The sequence below is a fragment of the Procambarus clarkii genome, chromosome 5, assembly GCF_040958095.1.
Source record: "Procambarus clarkii isolate CNS0578487 chromosome 5, FALCON_Pclarkii_2.0, whole genome shotgun sequence".
Classification (NCBI taxonomy): Eukaryota; Metazoa; Arthropoda; class Malacostraca; order Decapoda; family Cambaridae; genus Procambarus; species Procambarus clarkii.
This window is the reverse complement of record NC_091154.1, coordinates 21,353,564-21,371,562: the sequence shown is the minus strand read 5'-3', so window position 1 is coordinate 21,371,562 and position 17,999 is coordinate 21,353,564. Positions and strand designations below refer to the sequence as shown.

At 41.5% G+C, this 17,999-nt stretch overlaps 1 protein-coding gene across 2 annotated transcripts in view; it reads left to right on the top strand.

The window, feature by feature from the left end:
• Positions 1-16,704, top strand: part of LOC123763907 (zinc finger protein 85-like) — a 120,057-nt gene extending 103,353 nt beyond the window's left edge. For both annotated transcript variants that reach the window (XR_011231273.1, XM_069339919.1), the window contains exon 2: positions 16,367-16,704. The gene's annotated coding sequence lies outside the window, so the exon portion shown is untranslated. The remainder of the gene's footprint in view (positions 1-16,366) is intronic.
• The last annotated feature ends 1,295 nt before the right edge of the window (positions 16,705-17,999 follow it).

Below are 17,999 nucleotides of genomic sequence, written 5' to 3'. Positions count from 1 at the left end.
TTGACACAAGAAAATTTGTGGAGATTATGTTTAGCATGTTAAGGGAGTTAAACAAGGGGGCTGAGTGTTGTCTGAAAGCAGAATTTGTTATTATTCTGATAGCAGATTTTTGCTGAGGGATATCATTTGCCGTATGTGCTTTTGTTCTCGAATTGGCATTCTTAGTGATATTTACCATTTTTTTTATATTCCACATAATTAATGGTGCTTCATTACCTTCCTGGCTTGGTGCCCTCTTTAGATAATTACTTACATACTCTTTCTCATCTACATAAATGAAATTCCAAATGTGTCTCAATTCCTCAAGCCAGTTTTATTTGCTGTTTACACAACCCTCATTTTCTTAAATCAAGAATTGGCAATATCCAGATTGGTAATAAAGTAGATGGTAAATTCCATGAAGTTCTCATTGATAACAAGCTGAATTTCCAGTGCCACATACAAAATATAGCTAAAAAATATTTAAAAATCACTTGGCATTCCTTTCTAAATCAGATATTATGTACATAAATAAAAAAATCAAATGTTTATTCTGGTAAAGTACAAACATACAAGGGGTGATGCAAATATTGATGAATTTATAGATACAGCTAGTACATACAATGCCTAAAGCCACTATTACGCAAAGCATTTCGGGCAGGAAAAACACTAAAGACTAAAACTTAATACTAATTGAGATTAAAGTATAAAATGTGTTGAGAAAATAAAAAAATAAAAAAAAGAGGAACATGGCACAAAAACAGCAAAAATACAATTTGGTCGACAAACAGCAATGTTTAAAAATAACAGACATGGGTTGACATTATAGGGGTAAGGTAGGTAACAGGGAGTTAGTTAGGTAGTGCTTAGTTTTTATCTTAAACTGGTTGAGAGAGGTACAGTCTTTAACATGATTGGGAAGGTCATTCCACATTCTGAGTCCCTTGATTTGTAGAGCATTTCTAGTTTGATTAAGTCGTACTGTTGGAATATCAAAAAGGTATTTGTTTCTGGTGTGGAGTTCATGGGTTCTGTTACAACCTTCAATGATGCTTTTAAGGTCAGGATTGGCATTACAGTTCAACATTTTATATATATATATATATATATATATATATATATATATATATATATTATTGTGACGGTAACGCGTTGGTGTTCTGCTGTTCAAAGCTAGGGGTATGGCCTCGTCACATAGTATTAAAAAAAAATAGAAAATCTGGAACTTCGTCTGTGGTAAGGTAAGGAGAAGACACACAAAACACAAGTAAACTTTAACAATGAAATTTTAATTACGTTAAATAAACAAAACATGAATAAAATGGACAAACAAATTCGTATAATAAAATCAATCAAAATAATAAGAATAATTAAATGACACAATGAAAAGTTACGTTAAGACAAAATAACAAGAAGTGCAATATAAAAGTAAATGAAAGGTGCTGGAATATTGGCTTTAAGCTATCACCTCTCTCAGTACACGTACGCCAAAGCTTACGTCTAGCAGGGAGAAATGTTAACTGTGTGAAAGCACGGAATATTCTGAGGACTGAGGTCGTGGCGGCCCCAGACATCAAGTAGTATGGTGGGCGAGTGCAGTTGCAGCGGGAACCCGCAGCCAATCAGCGAGGAGCAGGCGACAAAGACAGGTAGTTTGGCGGTTTGAGGTGGAGCAGGTGTTCCTGGCTGCATACGTTTTGCTCTCTGGCAAACCTTGGAGATGTTGTTGTCGTTGTTGGATATTTCTTCCATACTAGTTTTATATAGATGTTTACCGACGTAATTTGGAGGAAGAGCAGGCTCAATCTCTTGAAGGAGATTATCGTCACAACTCTCCCCCGAAGCCTGCGGTTCTGGAAGAAGTACGTCGTTATGTGGTGGAGTAATAGATGGAGTCGCTTCTACTTCATAAACTCTGGAGAGATCATGGGCTAAGATGTTGTCGGAATCTTGGTATAGCGTGTCTCCAGGTTGAATTTCTGCAGTTAGCAAGCCCATAGTAGAAGACGTTGAGATGAGAAGTGGGCGTGCTGCAGGAGGTGTAGGGTGGTGTGGTCCGTGTTGATGGTTGACCGAGCACTTTTCAGGTGTGGAGTGAAGTGCTGGAGCTTCAGGATGAGGAAGAGTAGCTCCTTGCCAATTGTTCCGTAGTTCCTTGTAGCAGTAGTCGCTGACAGGTGTATTCTTCTCGCCTCGTTGCTGCATCACGACACCACCAACGTCGGTACACTGGCGTCGACATGGAGGATGAAGGGCTTATCTGACGAGGTGAGAGTGGAATTAGAATATGGCAAAGGAGCACTATTATTATCCTGAAAGCATTTGGGAAGATCATTAAGGATTTCGGAATTAGAAAGCGCTGACTCCTTGTCAGTGCTTTCGGGAGGAGAAGCTGGGAAGGTCTCACTGTGGATGTAGGGTTCTGTGAAGGTAGAACAGTTAATCAGGACAGTGGGAGGAGTACCATTATATTGCTTCAGGAGGTTGACGTGGCACAGCTGGGTCTTCCGCCGCCTATCTGGAGTCTCTATTACATAGTTGTTATTATTCCTGCACTCTTTGACGCAGTAGGGTCCTGAAAACCTGTTTTGTAAAGGTGAACCTGGGATAGGGAAGTATGCAAGGACGAAGTCTCCCGGCTTGAATTTTCTTACTTTGCTGGTCTGGTCGTAATGAGTCTTCATTCTCTCCTGGGCTTTCAATAGATTATCATGGGCAAAACGGTGGACTCTCTCTAGAATGTGTTGAAGGTTTTGAAGAAACTGGGGCACATTCTGATGCTCACTGAAGGTGGCATCTCTGAGAGAGTCTTTGAAAGCCTTAAGGGGAGTACGGCACTTACGGCCGTAGAGCATCTCATAAGGAGATACTCCTAGGGACTCATTGGGGAGACTTCTGTAAATACACATTATAAGGTCAATCTGCTTATCCCAATCCTTAGAGGTTTCACTACAAAACTTTTTCAAGAGTGCTTTGATTGTCTGATGACTACGTTCAAGAGAACCCTGTGAAGCAGGATGATAGGGGCTGGACAATACCTGTTTGATGTTGAACTCCTCCAGTGTCCTTTTGAAGAGATCACTGGTGAAGTTGGTACCACAGTCGCTCTGAATCTCCCTGGGAAATCCGTATTGAGTGAAGATCTTCAATAGATGTTTTATAACCGTAGCAGCCGTGATGTTCTTCACTGGAACTGCTATGGGAAATCTGGTGGTAGGACACAGGATGGTTAGGATGTAGGCGTTACCTGAACTGGTCCGAGGTAAAGGACCAACACAGTCTATTATGAGTCTGTGGAAAGGTTCCGCAGGCACCTGTATGGGGATCAGTGGCGCTCTGGGAATGGAGATGTTCGGTTTGCCTGCCATCTGACATGTATGACACTGTTTTACGTACTGTTTGACGTTATTTACCATACCTGGCCAGTAGTAGTCTTGACGAATTCCATGGTATGTCTTGTTGAAGCCGTAGTGGGAGAGTGCTCCGTGGGCCAGGTGTAGAATAGTGGGCCGCAGGCTGGTAGGAATCACAAGTTGTTCGATGTTGGCCCAATCGTCCTCCTCCTTCAGTTTACTGGGTCTATATCTGCGGTAGAGCAAGTCGTTCTCTAGGAAGAACCCAGGAATACTGTCGGGTTGAGTCTCAGCCTGGAAAAACAATAGTGTTAAAGTAAGATCTTCCCTCTGCAACTTACGGAACTCCAACTTGGTCAGATGCGGGGGGAGTTTCTGAGGGTCTTGAGGGACAGCGGTAGCAGTAGAGTTAGCTGGCTGTGGACGTGCGGCTTGTGCACGGGTGGTCACGAGAACCGGAGGAGAAACTTCATCACTCTCTTGAACCTCTGCTGGAACATACTCTAGAATAGGGTTTATTGGCACAGAGTTACACACCTGGGGTTTGTCCATGACGATCAGGTTGGTCGGTTGCAGGTCTTCTGCCAAGTCGTTGCCTAGGAGAAGTTGCACTCCAGGCATGGGAAAAGGCTTTTCCCTGACGGCGACTTGGACTTCTCCGTTCACGTAGGGACAATCCAGGTGGACTCTGGCGAGAGGGTATGGAGTGGTAGCAGTGAGGTCAGTGATGAAGACAGTTTCTCCGGTGTAGGTGATGTTGGGCACAGCCGACTTCAAGATGATCGATTGTAGAGCCGCTGTGTCCCTCAAGATCTTCAATTTGAAACGTCCCTCCGGATTTGAACCGTTGGCAGAGACAGTTCCAGTATACAGGTGGTTACTGAAAAGAGAAAGATCATTAACATTAACACCAACATTCATCACAGGCTTACCGGACTTAGGAGGAGTTGGTTTGGGTTTTTGTTGTTCAGTGGTTCCCTTGTATTGAGACTTACCACACTTGTCTATGGTATGTCCATAGAGTCTACAATACTTGCAGTACAGTTGTGAACCAGCTTGATCGGGGCTCACTTTCTCGTAACTGTACCACGACTTCTTACTGGAGGATGGTTCGGGTGTCAGCCGGTGGATGAGGCTGTAAGTGTCAGCCGACTTAGCACACTTCAGGTAGTCGGTTTCTTCCTTATCTGCTAAGTAGAGGCGGACAGGAGGCGGCACACGTCTCAAGAATTCTTCAACAAGCATCAGGTTGACGAGTTCTGTAAAAGTAGAGACATGTGCTGCTTCCAGCCATTTCATGAAATACCTCCGTTTCGTGTTAGCAAACTCGAGGAAGGTAGTGGTACTTGCCTTCAGGTGGTCACGGAATTTCCTTCTATAACTTTCAGTAGAGAGGAGGTAGGCGTCCAACACTGCTTGTTTCAGAGTGTGGTAGTCATTCTCAGACGCCAAAGTACTGAGTGTGACTGCAGCTCTACCTGTAAGATGGACTCTGAGAAGTGTGGCCCATTGGTCGACAGGCCAACTGAGTTGATTAGCAAGGGTTTCAAAGGTGGTAAAGAACACATCAACTTCTGCTTCTACAAAGGATGGCATTAACTTACTTGCATGTGATATATTAAAACTGACGGGAAGATTGGCAGTAGCTTGCTGGCGTTGAGCGAGGTGTGAAGTTTCCAACGTGTATTCTCGTTGACGACACTCAAGAGCCAGAGTCGCTTGTTGCTTGTCATGTTCACGTTGTATCTCTAACTCACGTTGTTTGGTTTCAAGCTGTACTCGTTCCCGCTCCTGGAGTGTTTCAAGCTGTACTCTTTCCCGCTCACGGAGCATTGCAAACTCACGTTCCTTGAGGGCGATTTCTTCCCTTCTTAAGGCAGCCTCACGTTCTTGTTCTTCCTTCCTCAAGGCAGTTTCACGTTCCCTGAGGGTGATTTTCGTTCTTGTTCTTCCCTTCGTATGGCAGCTGCTTCCCTTTGCTGCTCACGTTCAATCTTGGCCAGTTCCAATTTGAGTTTCATCGTTGCCAAATCAGTTTTTTCTGCAATATAGTAAGTTTCATGAGTTTCAGAGTCTATCTTACCTTGCTCTAAATAGTAATCCAGCAACAGGTTGTGTAGGTCGTTTTTGTTGGCTTGGTAGGGAACTTCTAGTTGATACTCATGTGCAAGAGTTTGTAATTCAGTCTTCTTGGCACGACTTAAAGTCCCTATTTCACCTGCTGGATTTGCACGGAAAGCTTGGAGACGAAACATGGTGAAATTAGCAAATAAAGGTACACGAATATTCAATAGTGAATGTCAGAAACAGGACAACGTGGCAACTGATACCTATCCTGTGAGATCTTTAACAATTAAAGTTAAGTAAAAGATGTTAAATGATTAAATTAAATCAAGGGCGCAGGAAATCTTGTACCCGGTACTCATGTAAGAGGATAAGGGCAAGAAAATCCTACTAACAAATGAAACAGAGTTTCGAAAACAAATGAAACAGTTAAATGCCTCAAAAGTAAAATTGGTAGTCCAAGGATGTAGGCATACGTACCTTGCCAAGTCTCTATAGGACATAAAGCAAGTTTTTCCTACTGAATTTAATATGATACTTAAAGAATTAGCAAACTTTTGTGCTCTGAAAAAGTAAGCTAATTCCCTACCGTTGTATGTATCATCATCTCTGACTGACGTGTAGGGGTGCGAGGTGTCAACTGGTGACGAGAACTGCTGCTGAGGTCCCAATTCAGCAACTAAAGTTCGAGCTAGAGGAACTATGGCCCTCTTTGTCCTCCTACAGTCAGATTGCAGAAGATTGGGTACTCTTGACCCGGGGCAGACCACAGTACCAGGGTACCAATATGATGATCTGTCAAAAATGAGAAATATTCAAGGGACAAAGATGGTAAACACGAGTAATAACACGGAGGGAGAGATAACCAATTAAGAGTATGACTGAGGCCTACAGTCACCACGTAATCCAAAGTTGTCTCACCTTCACCATATGTTACTCTCGTAATGCACAATACACCGTACCTTATAAAAAATGAAATTGAATATGAAAAATAGTAAAAGCTACGTTAACAAAGTTAAATACGCTTACCATAAATTACCACTTGGCACTAGTACCTGAGTGAAGCTCCTAGGACAGGCCCCCATATAATATGTGACGGTAACGCGTTGATGTTCGGCTGTTCAAAGCTAGGGGTATGGCCTCGTCACATAGTATTAAAAAAAAATAGAAAATCTGGAACTTCGTCTGTGGTAAGGTAAGGAGAAGACACACAAAACACAAGTAAACTTTAACAATGAAATTTTAATTACGTTAAATAAACAAAACATGAATAAAATGGACAAACAAATTCGTATAATAAAATCAATCAAAATAATAAGAATAATTAAATGACACAATGAAAAGTTACGTTAAGACAAAATAACAAGAAGTGCAATATAAAAGTAAATGAAAGGTGCTGGAATATTGGCTTTAAGCTATCACCTCTCTCAGTACACGTACGCCAAAGCTTACGTCTAGCAGGGAGAAATGTTAACTGTGTGAAAGCACGGAATATTCTGAGGACTGAGGTCGTGGCGGCCCCAGACATCAAGTAGTATGGTGGGCGAGTGCAGTTGCAGCGGGAACCCGCAGCCAATCAGCGAGGAGCAGGCGACAAAGACAGGTAGTTTGGCGGTTTGAGGTGGAGCAGGTGTTCCTGGCTGCATACGTTTTGCTCTCTGGCAAACCTTGGAGATGTTGTTGTTGTTGTTGGATATTTCTTCCATACTAGTTTTATATAGATGTTTACCGACGTAATTTGGAGGAAGAGCAGGCTCAATCTCTTGAAGGAGATTATCGTCACAATATATATATGCAGAATAACCACATATGAAAAATAGAAAATGCTTAACGCGTTTTCGGCTAATTCGCCTTCATCAGAGCAAAGTAGAATGAGGATAAGATTGCTGATCAGACCTTTATATCCGCCTGGGCAGATCACCTGTCCACCAAAATTAAGTGGAGGAAAGGAATTATAAGAAAGAAGGTAACTGCAGAAGGCCTATTTCATGGCCCATACAAGGCAGCTCCTATTAATATCTCCAAGTGCCATACGTGTTTAAATGATTGCTATATTGTTTTGACGTGCTATATTGAGGCTTAAATAGGGATCCAACTTGTACATACCGGGGCTCACATTAAGGCTGTTGTTACAATGTTTGATCAGGGCAGACTCGATCACGTTTCGTTCAACAAAATCCTTACTTTTAACAATACATTTTGCCCCTGTGAAGTCGATAGAATGATTACATAAACTGGAATGTAAATACAATGCACCGGATTGCTGGGCTGTACGAATAGCGTATGAATGCTGTTTTAAACGCGAGGAAAGAGTTTTACCTGTCTGGCCGATGTAAACACATGCACACTCATTACAAGGGATGGAATACACACAACCTGCTACAGACGAGGGCGAGTTCTTAATTAACATGGACTTAACTGTATTATCATTTTTGAACACTAGATTAATATTAAGGTTCTTCAGGGCTGGGGCAAGATTTACTAGACCCTCAGAATATGGTAATACCAACGAATTTTTCAGTTCTGGTTTCGACTTAGTAGTCTGTTTGTAGAAAGACCTTTTTGCTTGACCAAACGCAAGATCCAAGATCGATTTTGGGTATTTTAACTTCTTCCCAATTTCAAATATATTTGCTATTTCTTCATCGAAAAATTCCGGACTACAAACTCTCAGTGCTCTGAGAAACATACCAGAAAAAACTGCCCGCTTGACCTGAACATGATGATTTGAATAGAAATGTACATACGAGCACACATTGGTAGGTTTCCTATACACATTGAATTTGAAACTTCTACCAATTCTATGAATCATGATGTCTAAAAAAGGCAGAACACCATTCACTTCGTTCTCAATTGTGAATTTAATTGTTCTCAATTGTGAATTGTGCTCGTATGTACATTTCTATTCAAATCATCATGTTCAGGTCAAGCGGGCAGTTTTTTCTGGTATGTTTCTCAGAGAACTGAGAGTTTGTAGTCCGGAATTTTTCGATGAAGAAATGGCAAATATATTTGAAATTGGGAAGAAGTTAAAATACCCAAAATCGATCTTGGATCTTGCGTTTGGTCAAGCAAAAAGGACTTTCTACAAACAGACTACTAAGTCGAAACCAGAACTGAAAAATTCGTTGGTATTACCATATTCTGAGGGTCTAGTAAATCTTGCCCCTGCCCTGAAGAACCTTAATATTAATCTAGTGTTCAAAAATGATAATACAGTTAAGTCCATGTTAATTAAGAACTCGCCCTCGTCTGTAGCAGGTTGTGTGTATTCCATCCCTTGTAATGAGTGTGCATGTGTTTACATCGGCCAGACAGGTAAAACTCTTTCCTCGCGTTTAAAACAGCATTCATACGCTATTCGTACAGCCCAGCAATCCAGTGCATTGTATTTACATTCCAGTTTATGTAATCATTCTATCGACTTCACAGGGGCAAAATGTATTGTTAAAAGTAAGGATTTTGTTGAACGAAACGTGATCGAGTCTGCCCTGATCAAACATTGTAACAACAGCCTTAATGTGAGCCCCGGTATGTACAAGTTGGATCCCTATTTAAGCCTCAATATAGCACGTCAAAACAATATAGCAATCATTTAAACACGTATGGCACTTGGAGATATTAATAGGAGCTGCCTTGTATGGGCCAATAGGCCTTCTGCAGTTACCTTCTTTCTTATAATTCCTTTCCTCCACTTAATTTTGGTGGTCAGGTGATCTGCCCAGGCGGATATAAAGGTCTGATCAGCAATCTTATCCTCATTCTACTTTGCTCTGATGAAGGCGAATTAGCCGAAAAATCACCCAAATCAGATCAGATCACCCCACATTTCTCTTAACTAACATTAGCTAACCACCTCTTGAAACAAGGGAGTTAAGCTTTAGGCTGCACAATGAAACTCCTATAAACAATTTTATAACTGCTGCTGATAATGTCAACTGGGAGTCCGAGTTAGGTAACATAGGGGACATCAACCTAGCAGTGCAATCTTTTCTACAAACAACTCTTAGCCTTTATAACACCCACTGTCCTAGGCTTACAAAACAAGTCACAAGCAAAAGGCTTAACAATCCTTGGCTTACAAAGGGAATACTGAAATCCATTAACAAAAAACACGACCTTGAGAAGAAGTATAGGTTAGGAATTGTCTCCAAAGAATTCTCAGAATTACTCATTATTGCTATCTAAGATAATTAGACGAGCCAAAACTAAATACTACGAAGATAAATTTACTCAAATAAAGAGCAACATTAAACAAACTTGGAGCACAATTTCACAAATATTGGGATCAAAGAAATCGTTAAATAACAAACCGACTCTCCTGTCTAATAACGATGGTCAGCTTTCAGCCTCTGATTCTGCTATTGAGTTCAATAGGTTCTTCTCTTCCATTGGTTCATCCCTTGCAAATGATATTCCATCTTCCAGTACTGACATTAAGGACCATCTTACAGGTAACTATCCACAGTCTCTGTACCTAAAGCCTATTAACTCCACTGACGTCAATGAGATAATCCTTTCCCTTAAAACCAAGTCTGGTGCCCTTGAGGAGATACCAACTTTAATTTACAAAAAAGCCTCCAGATCTTTAGCCCCTGCTATTGCTTTGCTCTTCAACAAGTCACTTGAACTCCAAACCTTTCCAGATATTCTAAAAAAAGCGAGAGTAACGCCTGTCCACAAATGTGGTGACCCCACAGATGTTAACAACTACAGACCTATATCAATCCTGCCAAACTTGTCAAAAATTGTTGAAAAACTTATATATAAGCAGCTTTACTCATATCTAGCCAAACTCAATATACTTAGCCCTTGCCAATATGGCTTCAGACCCAAAAAAAGCACTAACGATGCACTTATTAGTATGCTTAACTCGATTCATACAGCTCTTGATAAAAAGGAGTTCCCTGTTGGGTTATTTGTGGACCTGCATAAAGCTTTTGATACTGTCAACCACCATAACCTTCTTCTTAAATTACATCATTATGGAGTCAGAGGACACTCCCTACAATACCTCGAGTCCTACCTTACTGACAGGCTCCAATATGTTTCTGTGAATAATACAATTTCTCCCACCCTACCCATCAACATTGGTGTTCCTCAGGGCAGCATACTTGGCCCTCTCCTCTTTCTCATCTACATTAATGACCTTCCAAATGCCTCCCAACACCTCAAACCAATTCTATTTGCTGACGACACAACCTTCATTTACTCCAGTCCTGACCCTCTTGCTCTAAATGCCACAGTAAATACTGAGCTAAATAAAGTCCATCTTTGGCTAACTGCCAACAAACTCACCCTTAACATTGACAAAACTTTCTATATTCTGTTTGGCAATAAATCCTCTAGTCATATAAATCTCAAAATAAACAATACCCAAATTTGTAACAAATTAGATGGCAAATTCCTTGGCATTCTCATTGACCACAAGCTGAATTTCCAGGGACACATTCTAAATATATCAAAAAAAGTTTAAAAAACTGTGGGCATTCTTTCTAAGATCAGATATTATGTACCACGCCCTGCCCTGGTGACTCTCTATTACTCCCTTATCTATCCTTATCTCAACTATGGTATTTGTGCTTGGGGTTCTACTACCCAAAATCACTTACGTCCTCTAATTACCCAACACAAAGCTGCTATTAGAACAATATCCAACTCTGGCCCCAGACATCACTCGGTACCCCTACTCAAATCTCTGAATATGTTAGATATTAAGTCACTGCACATTCTCTCATGTGTATTATACATATATAAAACGCTAAACTATAATGCCAATCCTGATCTTAAAACCTTCATAGAAGGTTGTAACAGAACCCATGAGCACCACACCAGAAATAAATACAGTTTTGATATTCCTAGAGTACGTCTTAATCAAACTAGAAATGCTCTGCAAATCAAGGGGCCCAGAATGTGGAATGACCTTCCCAACCATGTTAAAGACTGTACCTCTCTCAACCAGTTTAAGATAAAAACTAAACACTACCTAATAAATTCCCTGTAATCTACCTCACTCCTCTATTGTCAACCCATGTCTGTTATTTTCTTTTTTTTTAATCAACACTGTTTGTCAACCTATTGTATTTGTGCTGCTTTTTCAGTCATGTTCCCCCTTTTTTTATCTTTATTTGTATTTGTTCTCAACACTTTTTATTCTTTATGCTCAATTAGTATTAAGTTCTAGATATTAATGTTTTCTTGCCCGAAACGCATTGCGTAATAGTGGCTTTAGGCATTGTATGTACTAGCTCTATCTATATATCAATCCATTAATGTAACATCACTTGTATGTATATACCTTACCTGAATAAACATCTGAATCTGAATCTGAAAACGCGTTAAGCATTTTCTATTTTTCATATGTGGTTATTCTGCATACTTGGATCAGTGTTTTTGTGATCATTGTTGCATATATATATATATATATATATATATATATATATATATATATATATATATATATATATATATATATATATATATATATATATAATACACATGAGAGGATGTGCAGTGACTTAATATCTAACATATTCAAAGATTTGAGTAGGAGTACTGAGTGATGTCTGGGGCCAGAGTTGGATATTGTCCTAATAGCAGCTTTGTGTTGAGTAATTAGAGGATGTAAAGGATTTTGGGTAGTAGAACCCCAAGCACAAATACCATTGTTGAGAAAAGGATAGATGAGGGAGTAATAGAGCGTCACCAGGGCAGGGCGAGGTACATAATATCTGATCTTAGAAAGAATGCCATCAGTTTTTGAAACTTTTTTTTTTATATATTTAGAATGTGTCCCCTGGAAATTCAGCTCGTGGTCAATGAGAACTCCAAGGAATTTGCCATCTATTTTGTTACAAGTTTTGGTATTATTTATCCTGAGATTTATTTGATTTGAGGATTTATTGCCAAACAAAATATAGAAAGTTTTGTCAATGTTGAGGGTGAGTTCGTTGGCAGTTAGCCAAAGATGGATTTTATTTAGCCCAGTATTCACTCTGACATTTAGAGCAAGGGGGTCAGGACTGGAGTAAAAGAAAGTTGTGTCGTCAGCAAATAGAATTGGTTTGAGGTGTTGGGAGGCATTTGGAAGGTCATTAATGTAGATGAGAAAGAGGAGAGGGCCAAGTATGCTGCCCTGAGGAACACCAATGTTGATGGGTAGGGTGGGAGAAATTGAATTATTCACAAAAACATACTGGAGTCTGTCAGTAAGGTAAGATTTGAGGTATTGCAGGGAGTGACCTCTGACTCCATAATGATGTATTTTACGAAGAAGGTTTTGGTGGTTGACAGTGTCAAAAGCCTTACGCAGGTTCACAAATAACCCAACAGAGAACTCATTTGTATCAAGAGCTGCATGTATCAAGTTAATCATACTAATAATTGCATCGTTAGTACTTTCTTTGGGACTGAAGCCTTATTGACAAGAGCTAAGTATATTGTGTTTGGCTAGAAAAGAGTAAAGCTGCTTGTAGATTAGTTTTTCAAAAATTTTTGACAAGTTTGGCAGGATTGATGTAGGTCTGTAGTTGTTAATATCAGTGAGATCACCACATTTGTGGACAGGGGTTACTCTCGCTTTTTTTAGAATATCTGGAAAGGTTTGGAGTTCAAGTGACTTGTTGAAGAGCAATGCAATAGCAGGAGCTAAAGATCTGGAGGCTTTTTTGTAAATTAAAGTTGGTATCTCCTCAAGGGCACTAGATTTGGTTTTAAGGGAAAGGATTATCTCCTTAACATCAGTGGAATTTGCAGGCGTTAGGTACAGAGACTGTGGATACTTACCTGTAAGATAGTCCTGAACATTTGTACTGGAAGATGGAATATCATTTGCAAGGGATGACCCAATGGAAGAGAAGAACCTATTGAACTCAATAGCAGTATCAGAGGCTGTAAGCTGACCATCGTTATTGGACAAGAGTTTTGGTTTGTTATTTAAAGTCTTCTTTGATCCCAATATTTGTGAAATTGTGCTCCATGTTTTCTTAATGTTGCCCTTTGTTTGGGTAAATTTGTCTTCGTAGTATTTAATTTTGGCTCTTCTAATTATTTTAGATAGCAATGATGAGCAATTCTTTGAAAAATTTTTGGAGATGATTCCTAACCTATACGTCTTCTCAAGGTCATGTTTTTATTAATAGTTTTAAGTATTCTCTTTGTAAGCCAAGGATTGTTTAGCCTTTTAATTGTGAGTTGTTTCGTTAGCATAGGACAGTGGATGTTATAAAGGCTGAGAGTTTTTTGAAGAAAAGATAGCACTGCTAGGTTGATGTCCCCTGTGTTACCTAACTCGGTCTCCCAGTTAACATTAGCAGCAGCAGCTTTAAAATTGCCTATAGCAGTTTCATTGTGCAGCCTAAAGCTTATCTCCCTTGTCTCTAGAGGTGGTTTGTTAATGTTAGGAGAAATGTGGGGGTAATAGTTTGTAGTGCTATTGATGATTATCCCTGAAGTAAGCAGAGAGGTTATGTTGGTCCAGATGTGATCAAGAGCCGTGGCAGTACTATCAGTGATTCTAGTAGGTCTAGTGATTAAGGGTATGAGGAAGCAGGCATTCATACAGTTGAGGAAACTAGCAGCAGGAGGGTCCTCAGGCTCGCAGAGATCAATATTAAAGTCCCCTGCGATAATTAGATGGTTTTTGTTCAGTCTGTTATCTGTTTCCCTCACTAATATGATCACTTCAACGTCTGCTCTATTCATAAAATTATTTCTTTGATCTCTTTGTTTAGATTTATTTTCCTTTCTAAAGACAGTTGTGTCTGTTTAAGCAATTTCCGTTATTTTTTCCTTCTGTACAGTCGTCTGTGTGTTCTCTTTCTAGAGTTGTCCTTTTTCTGACCTTCCTCACAGGCATGTGCTCTAAGCAGATCTAGTAGGTTTCAGCTGTCAGTGGAGCTATTCCTTTTGTGAGAGTTTTGTCGCTTAAGATGGTTTCCCAATGAATGTTTCCAAGGTCTATATTTATTTCTTCCCAGTCGATCCTCTTATTCTTGAAATTGAATTGATTGAATAAGCCTTCTAGGTTGTTGGTTCTGTTGGACTTACTACTGTTATTAATGTTAGTTTGCACTTAAATGAGCTTACGGTGTGTGTAGAATCTGAGATTGTAATGTGTCTGATTAGTCTGGTGAGTAACAGTTGTGGTGTCAGTGTAGCCAAAAGTTTTGTTGTGTTTTAAATTATTTTTAATTAAAAACAGTTTGTTAGAGTGTGCTAGAGGTACACTTTACTTCTCATTTGACTTTTACACTAGAATATGAACTCATTTTGGACATTGTCAAGGTGAGTGTCTATTTACCATAACTGTTTTTGTTGTCTACCTTACATAATAATAATAATAATAATTTTTATTTAGGTAAAGGTACATACATAAAGAGATTTTACAAAGTTTGTTGGCTTTATAGATAGAGCTAGTACATACAATGCCTAAAGCCACTATTACGCAAAGCGTTTCGGGCAGTTTATGGACATGGTACAAGCTGGTGAGATGTGGAGTTCATTTACATAATTGTGTGTTAGACTTGAGACCAAATAGATCTTTTGGATGTAATTTGATTCATTTGTTAAGAGCACGTTGTTACGGCCCTACTGGGACGCAACCGGGTTCTTTTCTGATGGTATTAGTTTTTTGGGTATCCGGCCCCAAGTTAGTAGAGGCTTTCAAGGGGTGAGCTCCGTAACGCAAGTAAAATCAATGGGGGAGGTACATTAAATACACAAGTATACTTAATTATATATATTCCTTTCCCACCACCATATGTAAATTAAAGTCACAAAAGGGAATTATTACTACACAGTATTTACATCTTCGTCTTCCTCTGAAGACACTGGATACCTGGCGATGCTCACTCTGGGTAGCCTTTCATGGTTTTCTCTTCTGTCGCCCAGAACCCACGATGAATCTACCCTGGCCACAGGCCAGCCAAATTACAATCCCACTGGGTGCCTCGTCGTGATGGCCTACAACCACAGTCCAGCCTGTAGCTGGCAGGTACTAGTCAGCCTCGCTGTTAGGCCACTCCACGACTAATACTAAGGTTGCAAGCCCTAGGCAGGAGCCTCGTGTGACTCGCTGTTCACTCTCCTCGGTCAGCACCGCAGTGGGTGGTCTCTTCCACCAGCCAGCCCCGGAGACGGCGAAGCCCGTCACTGCCACTCCTCAGGCAGGCTATCACACACTCAGTAGAGTTCGTCCGGGGGTGGCTCACAGCGTCTACAAAGCAGACCGGTGAAGAGACCTTGGCTGCCTTGGGTAGACTGATTCAACATACCTCACAGCCGTCCTAGGTTGACTCTGAAAGCAGACACGTCATCAGTACTGGGGACACTACATGGGATCACTAGGAAACATCACTTACTAGCTTAGACACAAACGTCCACCTATTCACTCCATAGATGGCATGTACTGTCTAAACGCCACCTCACCAGAGATCAGCAGCGGCTACGTCACGAGCCAACTAGGACAGGCATCCAGCACTCATTGCCGGCATCTCTCGTCATCACTAGATGGCGTTGTCCATGTTGTGGGATTCTAGGGAGCGGACTCGCAGATGGCGTGGACTTCACGACTTCATGCTCAGGCGAGGAATTTTGGTTCGTAACACACGTGCCCAAAGACCATGCTTTGGGCACACTATACAGTAATGTAAGTTTGCCTCGGGTAATAAATAACAGTGATCATCATACCCGGTTTCAGGGGATGGACGGTGTTTCAGGCCATCCTCCAAAGGTTTCACAATGTCAAGAAAACGGTCAATTTAAAGTAGTCTCTCCTACCCTACCAGAGGCTCCAAAACAGAAAATGGGACAGTATATCACTTTCTTGAGTTGCTTTCATTTTCTCGTAATTTTTTTGGCCTTGTGTGATGCATATGAGCAAAAAGTGATGCTCTTTATCGGAGGACAGGTTAGGTATTTACTCGGAGTAAAGAGAATATTATAGAGAATCTTTTTTTTTTCTTTGTCAGGAACACCACTTGAATATGGCGTTGCTTGTGTGGGTGTGGCGGCGAAGTGATCTGGCCGCAGCGGTGCGATAATCGTGGCTGTACTGATTTACGTGCTGGATGATCTCGGAAGCGCCTTAGTCGGACCTTAGTGTGCATCTTAGCCCGGACACAAGTTTGAACCCTCATTACGGCCTTTGTGGATTTGTTCATTAAATGTATCATGATACTGTGATTTCTGTATCACAAGAGATGTTCTTTTCCTTAAGAATGTATTCCATGATTTGTATACAGATAAAGGTTTGATTGATAACAGTTGTGTACCTCAATTTGTCTTGATAATAAACAATAAAAGTATATTTGAGTTTAAAAACTTATTATTGCTGTCAAGTTTCATAATTTCTGGAGTACAAGACGACTGGTATTGCCCCTTTTAACCCCTCAGTGGTACCTCCTTGCCGTGGTGAGGGGCTCACGTACACCACCCTGTGACCGGTGTATGTTGCCTTTGCCCCCTCTCCTGCCCCTTTTTGGGTGGTGGAAGTGCTGAAGGGCACCACATAGGGGCCTTATGAGCCATCGGACCACCCGCTGGAGGAGTCGCCTGTGAGGGGCCGCCCTGAGTGGATGGTTGGGTGTCCAGGCTGGGGCGATAGGGGGAATGGGGTCTTAGCACCAGTGTGGAAGAATGGACGATGTAGTAGGACTCCCCTGTTGAAAAGGGGGAGCACCGCTCGGGACAACGCACCCTTCCTGCAATGGCCTGCGCTCAGTCTCCCTGGCTGCCCTGGTAGGTGGCATCTCTTGGTTCCAGGTCCCAAACTTTTGATACTGTTTGCTGCATGGATGACGACACGACTTCTCTTACCCAGGCTCATGGGGTGGGTGACCAGGCCCCTGAGTCGGACCGTCCTGGAAGACCAGGATCTGTAGCCCCCGCTACAGGGCCCGGTTTAGGCCCAGACCGGACTCTTCCTTACTGCTCCCCTCCCTCCTCTGTGGTTGGGTCGAGCCCCAAGCCTGCTGTGGTAACCGCCTTGACCCCTTGCATGGCTCCATCTTATTGTGACTACTGCGCCTTTTGACCCGTCTCTCTCTAAAGGTTCTCATCGCCGTCCCCTCCACGGCTACTCTCGTATGCTCCCTTCCCATACTAATTTGTACCATGCTTTGTTTGGTCCTGCTTCATGGAGTAAGTACTTTGACCTCCATCCTTTACATTCAACTCCTGACAATTTTTCCCTTCATAGGCATCTTGTAGATTCCGTAGATGCCTCAGTTACTTTCAACCCCACCCGTATTGGTATCTGTGTCGTTGCTGCTTCTCAGGATGCAGCCACCCGCTTGGCCGCCTTATCCTGCCTTGGCGAGACCCCTGTTCGGGTCACAAAGAGCGCTCGGGTAAATGCCAGTGTTGGCACTGTTCTCCTCCCACACCATGTTGCGACTGGTGTTAGGAATCTAAAAGACTGAAAAGACCTCGAGGATATCAAGCATGTCCTCAAGGCCCACGGTCATTCTGTCCTCTAGGTGGATATGTTTACTCATCCCCCTCATGGTTATCGTCGTCTGCCCCTTCAGGTTGTGAAGAATAACTTTGATGGTAGGACCCTTCCGCCCTCTGTCATTCTTGCTGGTGCCAGATGCTCCATTC